At 40.7% G+C, this 15,981-nt stretch overlaps 1 protein-coding gene across 10 annotated transcripts in view; it reads right to left on the reverse strand.

The window, feature by feature from the left end:
* The window catches only part of TBC1D5 (TBC1 domain family member 5), a 442,854-nt gene that overhangs the window by 415,353 nt on the left and 11,520 nt on the right, over positions 1-15,981 (reverse strand). Inside the window, exon 1 of one of the 10 annotated variants that reach the window (XM_029070207.2) lies at positions 181-237. The exons of the other annotated variants lie outside the window; for them this stretch is intronic. The gene's annotated coding sequence lies outside the window, so the exon portion shown is untranslated. Of the gene's footprint in view, positions 1-180; positions 238-15,981 lie in introns of those variants that run through there. 10 annotated transcript variants of the gene reach the window in all.

The raw sequence follows: 15,981 nt of genomic DNA on the forward strand, positions 1-15,981 counted from the left end.
CACATTTCCTCCCCTTCCCCTCAAGTCAGCAAGATGTTTCACGTGGGTAACAGACAGCTATAATGTTGACACCTATTTTATTTGTTTTCAGGGCAGCTTCCAATAATGTGTCTGTCACACGGAAGTTAAAAGAGCCTACAGATTGGACACGTTTAATTTGTTCAATTCATCTATATTTACCTCCTTTTGTATTGTGTTCATTCCTGCCTGTCTTTCTAGGTGTATCCAGTGGATAGATGATAGCTCCTTTTTGAAGATTGATGTAAAGGCTATACATATGATAAAAAAAATCAAATAAGCTAGAAATAGTCATATTATAAATACTGATACCAAATTTTATGAAATCTGAGCTACTCTGATTGCTTTGGCTATCAACATTATTAAAATATTAAGGTTTATACCCAAGAGAAACAAAATGTCACCCTAACCATTAAGTTTAGAATTTAACAAAAGGAAAACGGAACTCTGAAATCTCATACAGAACTTACTTACAAATGTCTCAAAGGAATCATAGTTGAATAGGTTTTGCATAAAGTGGTCACTCACTCTGTGGACCAAATTGTAAAATCATCTTTTAAAAAGAATAATATTCTTTATAAACAGAGATGATAAAAACTTATTTAAGTTTTCTAAGAAAAATGCCACATCAAATTTGATAAAACATACTTATGGTAACTATAAATTATATACTTATGTACTATTAAAATGCATAGTTTTCTGATATGGCTTGATCTGTTAACAATATTTAACATCATCCTGTGAACAGTAATGATTCTTTGTCTGAAATTAGATCATCTGTACAAGGGGAGGAGAAACTATCTTAATGGACCCAGCAACTTGGTTATCAAGAACTGATATGTGCTTTGTAACCATTTGCTTCAAACATTTCAATAAAGCTTCAACTTAATATGAAACACACATTAACCTCCGAGTAAATATCTTCAAGGCAGAGACCATGTCTTTTACGTCTATTGAACTATCCTAATAAGAACAGTACTCTGCTCGCAGATCAACTGATCAGGTGTAACCTGACTGTGATTACAATTACATTTACCAATCTTTACATTAAGAGCATTCATTAATTCAATCGTATTTACTGAGCGTTTACAATTCAGAACACTGTACTAAGTGCTTGGGAGAATACAATATAACAATAAGCATATTCCCTACCCATGTTTTCTCATCTCTTTCCTTACATCCTGGAAACGATGTAACTTCAGATTATAGCAGGGCACAATAGACATTATCTCTGTAGTCCATCAATCAGTCTATCACTGGTATTTATCGAGTGCTTACTTTGTGTCCAGAGCACTTGGGAGAGTTCAATAAAATAGTTAGTAGACACGATCTACAAGGAGCTAGCTTACCATCCAACAGAACTTCAAGTACTCTCCCAGAATCTGCGGATGGGAAGCACCCAATAAATACCACTCACTGATGGAGGGAAGAAATAAACAGGATTTCTATTTCCAATAACTGCTGATACCTGAATTCCTATCATGGGATAGAAACTACATAATTATATAACTCACTTTTCTCTCCAGAATAAACTAAAAGTTCTGCAAAGTTAATAGTAAAAGGGTACAAAAGAAATCTCTCTGAGGGAGTCTATCAAATGGCATCTGTGATTAAATGAGGCTTGAAAAATAAGCTTTAAAAATAAAAAAAAAACCAACCACCTGATCCCAAATTCAATCTCTGCTACTTCCCCTCATCCCAGATGAGCTCTTCTTCTGCTCCAGTTTTAGTTTCCTACATACACGGGGATCATATTGCTGCCTTACCCCAATGTGTTAAAGCACTTAATTTTCAGGTTTCCACTCTAGATCTAGTTGGAGATTGTTTAGGGACTGTGAAGCTCACAAGCAGCTCCTGAGCACTTCCTTTAATAATGCTTCAGGCACCACTTCGAAAAGAGATGACCGTTTCTGAGCTGACCAATAGCATGGTGGAGGTGATCTCAGCCCACCTGGAACACCACTCTAGAAGAAGTCTATGAGTACCAGGTCCGAGGTTAAGCCTTAGGCAAATTTCCAGAACTGAACCCCACCAAACTACATCTCAAGGCAGACGGAAACGTCGCATGACCAGAAGCGTGCGGAAAACGGATAGATTTCTATAAGCACAAATGCTCACCTACTTTGAATTCCACTGATTAAAACAAAGATACATTGCTTCTTACAGTTACTGTGACAGATTCTTAACAGTGGTTTACAAAGCAGATTGGTGCACAAGTATATGTACTGCCGAGGTCTAAGAGATTTTCTCTTCCATAACCATAATCTGCCATCACTAGGAAATGTATTTTTTTCCCCCATTTGTACCAATTCTCTTGCCAGCTTTCTGAATGGTGTGGTTTGAAATCACACTCTCACCAAAGACTAACCCAGCACAGTCTAACACTGGGGCAATGGAGATGATGTCACATGCATCTCCTTGTCCAGAATTTGCCAAGGACACCAACGGCCAGGTTATTGCTATTTCACAATGAATGCTGTTGACAACTAAAGGACTGTGGGAGATGGTACGGAGAGCTCAGCAAAAACCATCATTTGCACCACCCACCCTATTTCAATGTCTGATAATGTGAACAAGATGCATTGCTATATTCCATTAGCATGTATAGATATGTACCTATATCATACAACGGTTGGCAGGGAAGGATTTCAAATGCTTGATGACAAGTAAGAAAGCGAGAATAGGTTGGGGAGATCAAAAATCAAGATCCAGGGATCGTGCTCTTACTTGGCTCCATGAAGAAAATGCTTTAAAAAGGATGTGAAGTAAGCTGCTTCCTATGGGAAATAATGCATTATAGCATCCCCAAAAAACAAAAATTTGACCCAAGCAATAAACTTTTAAAAATGATAAAAAAAAAGAAATAAACAATGATAAAACAGCAAAGTATGCACCAAAAATGAAAGACTTGACACTAGCTTTTTATGTGACCCTATGTAAATTCTTACTTTTCAAAATACAATCTTTAATATCCCATTCAGCACAAAGGCAACTTGTGTTACCACCCTGGAGAGCTGCTAGTACCTATGCTAGAAAGACATCAACTTTGGGAGGAAATTGAAATGTTTAAGCCAGGCCTTACGCCATCATCCTTATGTGAGTTGGTCTGTCAATAGTATTTATTCAGCTCTTACTGTGTGCAGAGTGCTGAGCTCTGGGGGTAGTACAATGGTTAGCAGACATACATGTTCCCTGAACACAAATACAGCATTAAAATTCCACTGGACTATCTTGAAAGCAACCAATGGTACTTACTGTGCCGCTACTATGTGCAGAGCACTGTACTGAACACTTGGGATAGTATAATACAAAAGAATTGGCAGGCACATTCCCTGCCTATAACTAAAAGATGACCATTATCACATGTGATGGCTGTATCTTTAAGTGCAGACAGTTACTGAATTTACTTCAGTATTCAATTAATATCTACTACAATGGATTATAATAAACAATGATTAAGTTAAAATAATGGGGTTAGAAACAAACAGAAGGCTGTCAAGAAGCATAAGGACAAAGGTCATTTTACCTGGGAATAAAGTATAAATTTAACTTTAACCTCTAAAAACTGAACAGATCTTTCCCCTTAGCAGCATTCCCCACAAAACAGAACTAAAGGGATCATTACTGAAACAAGAAAGCAAATAAGCTAAAGGAAATGATGCATTGACCTGTGGAATTCAATGCCACAGAAAGTCAGAATCAAACAGTTTAGCATTTTTTTAAGGATTTAATTGCTTAATAATATTTATGTGTATCTATCACCTCAGAAATTAGACACTCACAGAAATGCATTACATCAGAACCAAATAGGGTCAATGGTAAAATCTTCCCTAAAGGATGACCATACTGTTGGCCTAGGAATGCTTGGAAGAGGAAAAGATGGCTCTAATCTTTTCCAAAATACTCTATCAAGAATCAAAGGCTCAATCAGTTTTTGAGGGCTCTCAAGAGGGTCCTTAACCAAAATGGCTCTTCCTACAACTCTTCTGCTCTTATGTCTAGATACATGTTGAAGCCAGGTGCAGATGAAAGACACTGAGCAATGTAGTCTGCTGGGCTCACTTACACTACATTATAATCATCAGATTCAGGTTGGATTAACAAGTGGGTAACTATTGGTGAGGTTCTGAATGTTGCCATAAGCTAGACAAGCGGATGTTCAAATAACATTTTTGACTTCAAATTTATGGGATAATATGGTAATTCCTTTTTCCTTGTACCGAAATAGAATGTGAAATTTCATAGTTATAAAACTTACTGAAAAAACATTTAAGTCATTCCAATGACAGCCATCGATCACTACTTACTCAAGAAAATGGAGAACCCAAAAATTTAAATTCCTATTTTTGTATTCTTTGCTCGCCTTCAACCAAATCTCTCTCAAGATTAGTTTTCACTGACTTTATAGTCTCATCATTTAGGAAGGAATAAAAACACAAAACAATTTCCAAGACCACTGTGAATAAAATTCTAATAATCTCTATTCTTCCTCTCCACTAGAATGTGAGCCCCAAGTAGAACAGGGACTGTGTCCAATTCTGAACCTGGCTTAGTTACTGGGACAGTGATGGGCACCAAGTAAGCACTTAAATACCACAAGCGTTATTATGATTACTCTTTGGCCTGGAAGAAGTTAACATTGCTATGAATTCCAACAAGTAGCTGTGATGCTGAGGTAAGTTTAGGCACTTGAGTCATTTGCAATCACCAAGAGGAACTGTTAGCAAAGAAAACATTTGTCACCGTAGATGCTACTGTATATGAATCATAAAAATAAAAGTTAAAGTAAAACCTGAAAATTGGTCTACTTAAACCTGATTTTTACCTGAATGTTTAAAAACCTCAATAATTAGCCTACAGACTGTATTCTTTTAATCCAAAAATATCCATACCCTAACATGTGAATGGAGAAATTAAACCCTCCCAAAAGACTGAATAATTTTGCTAACATCAGAGAAACTTCAGTGATTCTGTCAAAATAATGGATCCTTGAACTGACTGTAGCTACCCCGGCACTTAGCTCACACAAATACCACAATTATTAATTTCGTCAACAACTTCAATGTTCAATTTCCTCATTTTTCTTAGGTAACTACTTTTAGTCTCTCAAATGTTTTTTATTTGAGCTATAATGGTTTTTTTTTAAAAAAAGACATGCCATATTTTTGGGCCATTTACAGAACAGTAAATTTATCACATACAACAAAGGTATGACTAATTTTGATTCCTTGCACCATAAGCCTCGACTGATGCGACAGAAACATTAGCAGACTGCATTCACTATTAGCAAATTTGAAATAAGACCTCTGCTAGTCCTTTTGAAAAAATAAAATCTTCCACAGATCCAACCACTGCGTTTCCAAAGCTAAAATTCGTGAATCGGCCTTAAATCAATCACTTGTATTTATGGAGCATTTACTGTATGCAGAGCATTGAACTAAGCACTCGGGATAGTACAGTGCAACCAGAGTTGGTAGATACATTCCCTGCCCACCAGGAGTTTACAGTTCAAGTGGGGAGATGGACATTAATATAAATTATGGATAGGTACCTAAGTGTTGTGGAGCTGAGGGTGGAGAGAATAAAGGATGCAAATCCAAATGCAAGGGAGATAACAGGAAGGAGCAGTAGTAGAGGAAATGAGGGCTTAGTTGGCAAGCCTCTTGGAGGTGAAGAAAGTAATGGTTTGTCAGATACCAAGGGTGAAGGAGTTTCAGGCCAGAGGCAGGATGTGGACGAGGGGTTAGCAGTGAGATAGAGATAAGGTACAGTAAGTAGGCTGGTATTAGAGGAGCCCAGTTTGTGCGCTGGGTAGGAAATCAAGATAGATGGGGGCAAGGTGATCAGGTGCTTTAAAGCCAATGGTAAGGAGTTTCTGATTAATGTAGAAATGGATGGACAACCACTGGAGGTTCTTGAGGAATGGGAAACATGGACTTAACAGTTTTGTAAAAAAATGACCTAGGCTGTAGAGTGAGGACTAGACTAGAGTGGGGAGAGACAAGGAGGGAAGTCAGTAAGGAGGCTGATGCAGTAATCAAGGCAGGACAGGATAAGTGCTTGGATTATTAACCTAGTAGCAGCTTAGCTGGAGAGGAAAGGGCAGGTTTTGGTGATGCTGTGAAGGTAGAACCGACAGGATCTGGTGACAGGTTGAATATGTGGGTTGAATGAGAAATGAGTTGAAGATAATTCCAAGGTTATGGACTTGTGAGACAGGGAGGATGGTGGTGTTGTCCGCAGTGATGGGAAAGTTAGGGGGAGAACAGGCTTTGGGTGGAAAGATGAGGAGCTCTGTTCTGGACGTGTTTAGTTTGAGGCGTCGGCTGGACAGCCAAATAGAGGTTACTTGAAGCAAGGACGAAATCTGAGACTACAAAGATTGAGAAATATCAGGGCTGGAGGTGTAGATTTGGAAATCATTCACAAAGACACGGTAGTTGAAGCCATGGAAGAAAAAAAGTTTTCCAAAGGAGGAAGGGTAGAGAGAAAATAGACGGGTTCAGAACTGAACCTTGAGGTGCTCCCATTCTTAGGAGGTGGGAGGCAGAAGAGGAGTCCAGGAAAGACTGAGACTGAGAGGCCAGAGAGAGAGGAGGAGAACCAAGATAGGACAGCATTAGTCAAGTCAAGATTGGATAGTTTCCAGGAGACGGGTGTTCCACAGTGTTGAAGGCAGAAGAAAGGTTGAAGATAATTAGGATGGAGTACAGGCAGTTGAATTTAGCAAGGAGTTGATTAGTGACCTTAGAGGAGGCAGTTTCCATGGAATGAAGGCGATTTGGAAGCCAATTTTGTTGGGGGTTTTGGGGGGGGGGGGTTAAGGATATAGAACTGGAGATCAACTGCCAAAAGTGTAATCTGCATATTACTTCCTCGTAAATAATAAAGGGTCAGCTGGGTGTACTACTGGATATAGATGTGGGGAGAGAAATGCAATCTAGAGCCGCTCTATTTGCCAATTTCAGGACTGCAGTCACAGTATGGATGCACTGCTGCCTGACATATATACATATATATATATACACATACATGTGTGTGTATATTTCTGGATCTCTTCAATTCTAGTCCACAAACAAGTAGCAAGGATGGATGGCAGATGGGTAACTGATTTTTATTTTTTAAACTACAGGGTTGATTTTAGAAATACCTAGGAGGAAAAAAAAAACTTTGAGTAGATTACCATATGTTTACGGAAAGCCACTCTTCAAAAGTACCTGAGTAACAATTCATTGTTAACCACAGTTGGACCTTCAAAATTAAATTCCTCCCTAGTATGTCTCATACATGTTCCAATTAAGAACAGCATTTAAATTAGAAGGGTTTTGTTAATGCTCAAAGAATCTCTAGGGTGTTGCAATAGCATATATATCAAATCTAAACTGAGTAATCAGTGTTCCTTTATTTCAAAATAGTATTTGCTTAATACTATGTGTCGAGCACTGTCCTAAGCACTGGGGTAGATATAGGTTAATCAGGTCAGACAGGCTGAGCCCACATAGGGCTCAAAGTCTAAGTATGAGAGAGAACAGGTATTGAAGTCCCACTTTAAAAATGAGGAAACTGAGGCACAGAGAAGTTAAGTGAGTTGCTCAAGGTCACACAGCAGGCTGGGATTACAAGTCCTGGAACGAGGGTTCTAGGGCAGCGGGGGTTGGGGCCAAGGGTGATGTGCTCCTGCCCCTGTAGGGCCAGCTGAGAAGGGGCTGCATTGCCCAACCTTGCCCTCATCCCTGACATAATAAAACTAATCATAATTGTGATACTTTATATTTGTTAAACACTTACTATGTGCCAAGCACTGGAACAGATACACTAAAATCAGGCTGGAAATAGTTCCTGTCCCACATGGGGCTCAAAGTCCAAGTGGGAGGATGAAGAGGGATTGACTCTCCATTTTACAGATAAGGAAACTATGGCACAGAGAAGTTAAGTGATTTGCCCAAGGCCAGAAAGTAGACAAAGAGGCAGAGTTGGGATTAAAACCCAGGAATCCTGAGCATTAGGTCCATGCTCTTTCCACCAGGTCATGCTGCTTCTCCTACCTCTTTGATTTTATGAATGTGTCTTAAATTTCTATTGTAGTACTCCTCAGGGACTAGAAAGGTCCATGGTATTGGACAGGCATTAAATACCAATCACTGTTACTGTACCTCGGAAGAGTAACAAACAGTCTGAAAGAGACAAGCCACTATGAGAAATGAATCAGAACTGTGACCTATAATGTCTACTTCCAAAATGAGTACTTTTTCCTAGTAGGACATAAACTAACATTGATCCAATTATTTTGTCCACTTTTCTATCATTTCCATTTCTTTTAATAAATATTTTGGGGGAACTGGGATATGTTGTTTTGTTTTCTTGTGCATTTTTTTTTTAACTTTTATCAGGATGTGGTGGTGTACAACGGCGAATGTAACTTTTATTCCAAGGTTGGAAATAGGACACAGATGGACTTGAGTCTCTTGAGACCACTCTCCAAATATCTTAAAATATTAATTGCAGTTTTTTTCTTCTCCTTTCAACCATTAAGTGTGCAAAAACAGGATGGGCATTATATATTAGGAGTGTGCTCTTAGAATAGAAGCAGCGTTGCTTAGTGGAAACAGCACAGGTTTGGGAGTCAGAGGTCATGGGTTCTGATCCCAGCTCCGCCACTTATCAGCTGTGTGACTTTGGGCAAGTCACTTGACTTCTCTGTGCCTCAGTTACCTCATCTGTAAAATGGGGATTAAGACTGAGAGCCCCACGTGGGACAATATCAACCCCAGCGCTTAGAACGGTGCTTTACACATAGTAAGCGCTTAATACCATAATTATTATTATTAAAATGGTGGCATTTGCTAAGTGCTATGTGCCAAGCTCTGTACTAAGTGCTGAGGCAGATATGAGCAAATCGGGTTGGCCACAGTCTGTTTCACATGAGGCTCACAGTCTTAATCCCCATTTTACAGATGAGGTAACTGACACACAGAGAAGTCAAATGACTTGCCCAAAGTCACACAGCAGACCAGTGACAGAGCCTGGATTAGAACCAAAGTCCTTGTGACTCCCAAGCCCATGCTCTAACCACTGGACCAAGCTGCTTTCTTCAATTAGAAGAAATGTAATACCTTTCACCTTAACAACACTATGCAAAAGTTTAAAGTTAACACAAAAGCTTAGCAAGTTGATTGCCTTTATATACTTCACTGCCTTCAATTCTAAAATAAAGTAAATAGAAGACAAGGCAGGTAAATATAGTTCTTATGGCAATTACTAAAACTACATGACTGAACCTAATTCTACACATTTGAGAGCATTTGAAAAGATGCATCAAGAAATTTCCCGAATTCTTAATGTGTAACATTATAACAGAAAACTGAAGATTTAACATTTTTTCACAGAACAAAAGCAGACATCTCTGAGAAGCTACAAATTTCTTCAATGAATTTCTAGATAGCAGTAACTACATTCGCAACAATAGAATTTAGATTAGAAAACTTTAAGTGGCATATATAAATTACTCAAATTGTCAAACGGGTACAAAGGTCAGGGAAAATGACCAGTTTGGGAAGGCAAATGATGGCACTGGATCGTTAACTTCTCTTTATAGTGCTAGGCCAGTCATATGTTCTAGCCTTAAAAAAAAAAAAAACCAACGGATGCTGATTCACTGTTCAATCTTACCACTTCCTACTAATAAATCATTTAACAACAAAATTGTGGCAAAATCCTGTAGCTTGTAAAACATGGAGGTACACTAGCACACCATTCCATCCCCACATCTCAAAAGGTCAGAATATTAACCTTTGGCAATTCTATAAATCATCAAGCTTATTTTCATTTACTATACAAAAGAATCAAATTTCTGGGGAACACCTCTGTATTTACACCTATAAGAAACAGACTTTCAATATTCAATGTGACTTCACAAATGTCTTAAAAATTTTGGCAGTTATACAGACACCTCCTTCCTAAAACATTTATTTCTAAAAATTAAAATAAAGTGCTGGAAATTTCACATCTTATTTTATACTGCAATTCTTCTCACTAGGATATAGACTTTACTCAGTTGCAATGTTTGCATGAATTAAGTCAATCACATTTGATGAAAATGTCACTTTTTTGAAACTTATTTAGTAGAGGGGAAAATTGGAAGGATTATGGGATTTGGAGTCACTGTAGGCCAAGGCATCTGTTCAGAGAAAAAAAGTGTTAAAGACCTCCTGTCAGTGCCTTATCCTGATACACAAAACTCAGCCCTGTTTCACTGGAAATCCAATTCCCCTAGTTTGTCTGAAGCTATCTTTGCACACCTTTCTGAATAGCCATTCTCCCTTTTTCCTAAAGGGTTGAAAAATCATATTCAATATCTCCATCATGAGGGCCCCGCCAATTGTTATTTTAAAAGGAGTCCTTTTTAAGTCCCTCTACTCATTCTGTGATGGTCAAATAAGTGTTAATGTAGAATATCATTATTCAAAAATATTTTAAGGAATCAACACTTGTGAAAAGTTTGGATTTTAACAACAAACTCCCTCAGTGAAATTTTCTAACCCAAAGTTGGGGGGGATGGAGTTGTAACTTTTTGGTTTATTATTAAAACAAAAACAAAAACACAGAAGTGGCCTAGTGGAAAGAGCACAGGACTGGAAGTCAGGAAACATGGGTTCTAGGCTCACCTTTGCTACCTGCCTCTCCTGTGTGAACTTGGGCAAATCACTTTAATGTCTCTATGCCTCAACGTCCTTACTTGTAAAATGGGAATCATACTACCTTCTCCTGCCACCCAAGTGGACTGTGAGTCTTGTACGGAATAGGGTCTGTGTCCAATTTGATTATCTTGTATCTACTCCAGCACTGCTTAGGCTAGTTCTTGGCATGTAGTAAAATAATGTCATCACTTCTATACAATATACTAATAATGCTGATGATATATAATTCAATTTTGAAATTATCTTTTGTGGCTCTTCTCTCAACACTCTCCCAACTCCCCAGGCTATTCTTTAGTTGGGTACAAAATCTAAGTAGTGTTGAAAATCGGGGGAGAAGGACCTTAAGATTTCTGAAAGCCTTATGAATGTAGAAATACTTAATCACTAAAATATTTATGTGTTTACTATGTGCCAAACACTGTTCTAAGTACAGGGGCAGATACAAATTAATCGCGTCAGAGACACTTTCTGTCCCATATGGGGCTCAAAGTCTTCCATCTTCAACCGCTCACTCTCCAACGGCTTCTTCCCCTCTGCCTTCAAACATGCCCATGTCTCCCCTATCCTAAAAAAAGCCCTCTCTTGACCCCACTGCCCCATCCAGTTATCGCCCTGCCTCCCTCCTACCCTTCCTTTCCAAACTCTTAGAGCAAGCCATCTACACTCGCTGCCTCGAATTCCTCAACTCCAACTCTCTCCTGGACTCCTTCCAATCTGGCATCCGTCTCCTCCACTCTATCGAAACTGCCCTCTCAAAGGTCACCGATTACCTCCTTCTTGCCAAATCCAGTGGCTCCTACTCTATCCTAATCCTCCTCAATCTCTCAGCTGCCTTTGACACTGTCAACCATTCCCTTCTCAATACGTTATCCACCTCTCGTTCACCCCACACATCCTATCCGTTACCAAGACCTGCCGGTTTCACCTCTACAATATCGCCAAGATCCGCCCTTTCCTCTCCACCCAAACGGCTACCTTACTATTACGGGCTCTCGTTATATCCCGGCTAGACTACTGTGTCAGCCTTCTCTCTGACCTCCCTTCCTCCTCTCTCGCCCCGCTCCGGTCTATTCTTCACTCCGCTGCCCGGCTCATCTTCCCGCAGAAACGATCTGGGCATGTCACTCCCCTTCTTAAACAACTCCAGTGGTTGCCTATCGACCTCCGCTCCAAACAAAAACTCCTCACTCTAGGCTTCGAGGCTCTCCGTCACCTTGCCCCTTCCTACCTCTCCTCCCTTCTCTCTTTCTACCGCACGCTCCGCTCCTCTGCCGCCCACCTCCTCACCGTCCCTCGGTCTCGCCTATCCCGCCGTCGACCCCCGGGTCACGTCCTCCCGCGGTCCCGGAACGCCCTCCCTCCTCACCTCCGCCAAACTGATTCTCTTTCCCTCTTCAAAACCCTACTTAAAAATCACCTCCTCCAAGAGGCGTTCCCAGACTGAGCTCCTCTTCCCCCTTTACTCCCTCTGCCATCCCCCCTTTACCTCTCTGCAGCTAAAGCCTCATTTTCCCCTTTTCCCTCTGCTCCTCCACCTCTCCCTTCCCATCCCCACAGCACTGTACTCGTCCGCTCAACTGCATATATTTTCGTTACCCTATTTATTTTGTTAATGAATTGTACATCGCCTTGATTCTATTTAGTCGCCATCGGTTTTTACGAGATGTTCTTCCCCTTGACGCTGTTTATTGCCATTGTTCTTGTCTGTCCGTCTCCCCCGATTAGACTGTAAGCCCATCAAACGGCAGGGACTGTCTCTATCTGTTGCCGACCTGTTCATCCCAAGCACTTAGTACAGTGCTCTGCACATAGTAAACGCTCAATAAATACTATTGAATGAAAGAATGAATGAACCTTGGCTTCACGGACTCCGTCGTCTCCTGGTTCTCCTCTTATCTCTCTGGCCGTTCATTCTCAGTCTCCTTCATGGGCTCCTCCTCCCCCTCCTATCCCCTAACTGTAGGGGTTCCTCAAGGGTCAGTTCTTGGTCCCCCTTCTGTTCTCCATCTACACTCACTCCCTTGGTGAACTCACTGACTTCCACGGCTTCAGCTATCATCTCTACGCAAATTACACCCAAATCTACATCTCCTCCCCTGTTCTCTCTCCCTTCTCCCAGGCTCGTAACTCCTCCTGCTTTCAACCACCACCTAAAACTCAACATGTCTAAAACTGAGCTCCTTATCTTCCCTCCCAAGCCCTGTCCTCCCTCTGACTTTCCCATCACTGTGGATGGCACTACCATCCTTCCCATCTCACAAACCCGTAACCTTGGTGTCATCCTTGACTCCGTTCTCTCATTCACCCTCACATCCAATCCGTCTCCAAAACCTGCCGGTCTCACCTTTACAACATCGCCAAGATCTGCCCTTTCCTATCCATCCAAACCGCTAACTTGGCAGTTGGGATTTCTGATCATATCCCAACTGGATTTACTGCATCAGCCTCCTTCGTGATCTCCCATTCTCCTGTATCTCCTCGCTTCAGTCTATACTTCACTCTGCTGCCTGTATTATCTTTCTACAGAAATGCTCTGGGCATGTCACTCCCCTCCTCAAAAATCTCCAGTGGTTGCCTATTTGAAGCAAAAATTTCTCATTATTGGCTTCAAAGCTCTCCACCACCTTGCCCCCTCCTACCTCCCTTCCCCTCTTTCCTTCTACAGCCCAGTCCGCAGACTCCGCTTCTCTGCTGCTAACCTTCTCAACCTCACTGTGCCCCATTCTCTCCTGTCCCACCATCGACCCCTGGCCCACATCCTCCCGCTGTCCTGGAATGCCCTCCCTCCTCACCTCTGCCAAACTAACTCTCTTCCCCTTTTCAAAGCCCTACTGAGAGCTCACCTCCTCCAAGAGGCTTTCCCAGACTGAGCTTCCCCTTTTCCCTCTGCTCTCTCTGTTGCCTCTCTGCCCCCACCTTCAGCTCCCCTTTCCCTCTGCTCCTCCCCCTCTCCCTTCCCCTCAGCACTGTGGTCATTTGCTCATTTGTATATATTTTATTACCCTATTTATTTTATTAATGAGGTGTACATCCCCTTGATTCTATTTATTGCTATTGTTTTTGTCTGCCTATCTCCCCCGATTAGACTGTAAGCCCGTCAATGGGCAGGGATTGTCTCTATCTGTTGCCTAACTGTACATTCCAAGCGCTTAGTACAGTGCTCTGCACATAGTAAGCGCTCAATAAATACTACTGAATGAACGAATAGAAGTCACGACCTCTGACTCCCAGTGCGTGCTCTTTCCACTAAGCCATGTTGCTTGACCAAAAAAAGAAAAAAAAACCTCTTTATGTACTTTGGAACAATTTACCACACTTACTCATTGCATTCCATGTCTTCAAGGACAAAACTGGCAGAGCTCTGAGTGTAAGTGGCACTGTGCAAACCATTAACGATAATTCTTTCATTCTGGGTCTCCATTCTTAAGCCTTAGAACTGAGCTCCATCCATTTTTCAACAGGAGAAACACCATTACAGTGTTACTACGCATTACAAGAAACAGGGCCCCTACGCTGAAAAGCAAAAACCAGGTTATGGTGGCACTGTACATTTAAATGAAGAGTGCAACGACATAAAGCTATAAAACAGAGATTGCTTCTTGCAGACTCATTTGTCTTGTGTCTGCGTAGCCCTTGCACTTTGCAGAGCACTCATGTACATATCTGTAATTTATGTACTTATATTAAGGTCTAAACGGTAAGCTTGCTGTGGACAGGGAATATGTCTACCCTGTTGTATTATACTCTCTTAAGCATTTAGTACAGTGCTCTGCACCTAATAAGCACTAGATAAATGCAACTGATTAACTGAGGCTAAGATGATTAGAATGGATCTAGTGACACTACCATAAAGTTAAAATAAATGGACATATAATCTTTAGGCACGCAACACTGAATACTCTCAGAAGACTGTGTAGTAGCTCTGCCCTCTAAAACAAAAGACTTCCTAAAATTGAACAATTCTAAACTTCTGGCTAAAACACTGCACTGAAGACAAAATAATTACCTTCTTGAACATGAGACTTCACCTCTGTTTTAAGTGAAAGCTTATCAATGAAAACAACAACTCTGGCCATTTAATTCAAATCCAATATATCAAAAAGGGTACCACTTTTCTTGCTAGAGCTTTAAAACTCCCAGACTGAAATTTTTAAGAGTGTAAAGTGCATGAAGTATCCTGAAAATAATGTTACTCCCCTAAATCCTGCCAGTACTATTATTGATTTTAAGTAATAATAATAATGTTGGCATTTATTAAGCACTTACTATGTGCGGAGCACTGTTCTAAGCGCTGGAGTAGATACAGGGTAATCAGGTTGTCCCACATTAGGCTCACAGTCTTCATCCCCATTTTCAGATGAGGGAACTGGGGCCCACAGAAGTTAAATGACTTGCCCACAGTCACACAGCTGACAGGTGGTGGAGCCGGGATTCGAAACCATGACCTCTGACTCCCAAGCCCGGGCTCTTTCCACTGAGCCACGCTGATATCACGGTTTTATAACTTACTTTATAACTTGAAAGTAAGCACGGAAAATTTGATTAATCTGACAAGGAAACTGATGAGTTTCATTTGTCTAACAGTGTCACATGACCCTAAAGGAAAAGTTACCTCAAAACTCTCTGTTTCAAAAAAAAAACAAATCAAAAAACCACTCTGGGAAAACTTCACACTGAACAAATGAACAGACAAAGGGCAGGAGACTGACTCCGCTGTACTAATAATAATAATAATAATGTTGGTATTTGTTAAGCGCTTATGTGCCAAGCACCGTTCTAAGCGCTGTGGTAGATACAAGGTGATCAGGTTGTCCCATGTGGGGTTCACAGTTTTAATCCCCATTTCACAGATAAGGTAACTGAGGCAAGGAGAAGTTAAGTGACTTGCCCAAAGTCACACAGCTGACAAGCGGCGGAGCCGGGATTAGAGCCCATGACCAGTGGCTCCCAAGCCCGGGCTCTTTCCACTGAGCCATGCTCCTTTATTCTTCCCAGTAGAATAGTATTTATTATGCGCTTACTGTGTGTGAAGCACTGTACTAGGTACTGGAAAAGGATACACATGTGGGAATTAGGAATAGCCCCTAACCCTGGGGGAATTTACAGTCAAAGGCAGGGGAGGGGGTTTACTATCTAAGAAGTACTTAGGACAGTACTCTGCAGAGTACTTGATCAAATAATACTGATAATTATTTTGGGAAGCTTTCTTTTTCAATTCAACTAGACAGGAGAATATGAAATGGTTCACCATAAATAATAAAAGATG

The sequence above is a fragment of the Ornithorhynchus anatinus genome, chromosome 8, assembly GCF_004115215.2.
Source record: "Ornithorhynchus anatinus isolate Pmale09 chromosome 8, mOrnAna1.pri.v4, whole genome shotgun sequence".
Classification (NCBI taxonomy): Eukaryota; Metazoa; Chordata; class Mammalia; order Monotremata; family Ornithorhynchidae; genus Ornithorhynchus; species Ornithorhynchus anatinus.